General features: G+C 47.8%; 1 protein-coding gene across 1 annotated transcript in view; it reads right to left on the reverse strand.

Annotated features, from left to right (window-relative positions):
- The window catches only part of CDC42 (cell division cycle 42), a 50,691-nt gene extending 47,938 nt beyond the window's left edge, over positions 1 to 2,753 (reverse strand). Inside the window, exon 1 of the mRNA XM_003783817.3 lies at positions 2,629 to 2,753. The gene's annotated coding sequence lies outside the window, so the exon portion shown is untranslated. The remainder of the gene's footprint in view (positions 1 to 2,628) is intronic.
- Positions 2,754 to 3,118: the final 365 nt, after the last annotated feature.

A 3,118-nucleotide genomic window follows, 5' to 3' on the forward strand; every position in this document is an offset into this window, starting at 1 on the left:
AGAAATGCTTTTCTAACAGATCATAAAATTACAAGTAGAAAAGTATCCTAACAAAGGAAAACAAATCTTTTCTAACTTCTAAGTTAGAAGTTAGAAAAAATTTCAAGATTTGGTCCTGGTGGGCTTTAAAAATCTCACTGATGTTTGTTTCACTACTGTAGGCTGTAACATCTGCCTTAGATTTAGATTTCCAAAAATTAAGTTTAAGCACAAGTGTTGGATATAATATGAAAACATTTTAAGGATTAACAGAGGATGTAATACCTTTCAGGTCTTGAAGAAATACACTAAAAAGAACTCATTTTTATTTTAACAATACTGAGTTAATTACCAATCTGTTAGCTTTGGGTTTCAGTGTAAAACCTATAAATCCAAACTATTTGGTTATATTTTAAAAGAAAAGATACAAATTAGTGTATGTGTATATATATATATATCTCTTAGGTATAGAAAACTCAAGAAAAAAGACTCTAGGTAAGTATTACAATTTTATATTCCTGAAGATATCTCATTTAAGTCTAACCAATGTATGTCAAAAGATCTATCTACACATCTCCAATTGTCCATAATACCTACATACTGCAGAAAGCTGATTTGAACCTACCACACTTCAAGAATTTCTGAACAATCTGCTCTCTCTATACAAATGAGAAACAATGGGAAAGTACATATTCTAACATGAACCTATCCTTATAACAATGCATTACACAACTAAATGTGTTTGCTTTACAAAGCCAATATTCATCTGTGCTACCATACCACTTAGTCAAGTAAGTTTTTAAAATTTAAGATGTTGGCCAGGTGCTGTGGCTCACGCCTGTAATCCTAGCACTCTGGGAGGCCCAGGTGGGTAGATCACTGGAGCTCACAAGTTTGAGACCAGCCTGAGCCAGAATGAGACTTCATCTCTAAAAATAGCTGGGCACTGTGTTGGCACCTGTAGGCCCAGCTATTTGGGAGGCTGAGGCAAGAGGATCACTTGAGTCCAAGAGTTTGAGGTTGCTCTGAGCTGTGACATCACAGCACTCTACCGAGGGTGACAAAATGAGACTCTGTCTCAAAAAATAAAATAAAATAAAATTTAAGATGTAAATTAATAAAATTTAATAAAACTTGTGATTGCAAAAGTCCGGAAATTATTACTCAAGTTCTTTTGGTTAAAAATCCAAAACTTGTTGTTAAAATCAAAACTAAAATGTCTAGCAAGCAAAGATTAGGCATAAAATAAACTGATGGCTCTTCTCAACAGTTTCCACAAAAAGCAACTTGAGTTAGGTTGGTAGGTTCTCAGCAAGAAATAAATTGTACGTGAGAATCCAGTCTGGTCAGTCTTTTTGGACTTAAGAATTGGTCCCACGATGAAGTTTACTTCATTCAAGTACAGTCAAGGGGACCTAAATTTAAAGTCAGTGCCTACGCAAGTGGCTGTAGAAGGTGTTGTCTTACACTTTATTCCCTGGCACAAGCTAATCCTGAGATTATAAACCTTCCTGACTTTTAGATGTATTTAAAGTGGCTATGAACAAAAATTACAAGATTTCATAAAATCATCTCTGAATACGATGCGTTGTAAAGCAAGCAGAGAAGTCAGTCTCTGGGTTACCGACTAAGGCTGCAAAATGCTGTATTCATTTGATGAGTCCCTGACTTGTATGAGTTAAAACTCTCACCCCTTATATTGCGATGACGTAATCTTCCACACTGCATTTCTCTTGGACTTAAAGGGGAGAAAAAAACAACGAACAAAGAAAATGTCCCCCTAGTAAGAGGAATTAAGCAAGCGGCCGAACGATAGTTTCGGGAGATAGCTAGGTAACTCCCTGAAAGGGAAGCTTCAGTTCAATAAGCAGGGAAAGACTTGGAAAAGCAAATGGAAACATTAGGAACTCAATCTAAGGCAGGGATAAAGGAGACGGAAGAAACCGAGCTCAGACCCACCCTGCACGGATGGGGCGTCCGGCCGAAAGGCAAGAGGGAAGCGCGGCGCAGGCACAGCCTGGAACAGTCCGCAGGCCGCCCCCTCCCAGCCGCCACTTCCCCGCCGCGGCTGCAATTCCGCTCCCCTCCCCCAGCCCGCCGCAAAATGTCCGCGGCGGCGCCGGGCGAAGCAGGAAGTCCAAGAGGGAGCGCCTGGGCATAGCCCAGCCCTCGAACCCCGGCTACCAGCCCACCCCAGGCGTCCAGAGCGGCTCCACTGCCCGCGGCCCTCGGCGTCGCGGCCTGGTCGCCCGCCCTCGGGAGCCCGCGGGGCCGGGCTGGAGGGGGAGGGGAGCCCGGGCGGCCGGGATGGGTGTGACCCCTTCCTTCCGCCACTGCCCAGTGACAGCCCGGCCCCGCCCGCGCCCACCGGTCGGCACCCCAGCCCGAGCCGCGCACCTCTCAGACGGCGCGTGCCCCCCGCCTTCCCCGCCACGACCTCCTCCCCTCGGCTTCCCTTCAGAACACGGACCCGCGCTCGCCCGGAGGGCGCAGAGCAAGCCGGGCGCTGCCCTATCCCCCGCGCTCCCTGGCTCCCCGGGATCCCAAAGATGGGATGTCCCTGAGGACGACCGGAGGTCGGGGACGGCACCGCGGGAATATGACGGGACAGGAGCCGCTCCCCTGGGGAGCCTTGGGCCCCGCACTCACCTCAGCTTCTCCACCGGGGCGTTGGCAGCACTGCACGGGGTCTCCTCGGCCGCCGGACAGGGGCACGCACCTGACGTCAGCACGCAGGAGACGCATGGTTGGGTGCCCGCGGAAGTGGGAGGAACAGGGAAGGAGCAGAGGCTGGGGCGGCTCGAGGTGGAGCCTGAACCACCCTGGCTCCGCCCGCTTATGGCTCACAAGCACACCAGGGCGACTCGTACATCTTGGGGCTGCGCTCTGTACCTCTTTGCAATTGTGTTTGTAGTGATACTGTGAACGTTTTTTTGCAAAGCACTTCCACCAACATATCTTTTGATCTTTGCAACCTTGTGAAGCAAAGTATTATCATCCCTATTTGGCAGAGGAGATGGAAGCTTTCAAAGTGAAATAGTGATTTGGGGCAGCCTGTGGCTCAAAGGAGTAGAGCGCTGTCCCCATATACCGAAGGTGGCGGGTTCAAACCTGGCCCTGGCCAAAAAAAAAAAAAAAG

Source organism: Otolemur garnettii, unplaced genomic scaffold (assembly GCF_000181295.1).
Source record: "Otolemur garnettii isolate 467f Iridium unplaced genomic scaffold, OtoGar3 scaffold00009, whole genome shotgun sequence".
In the NCBI taxonomy this organism is placed as follows: Eukaryota; Metazoa; Chordata; class Mammalia; order Primates; family Galagidae; genus Otolemur; species Otolemur garnettii.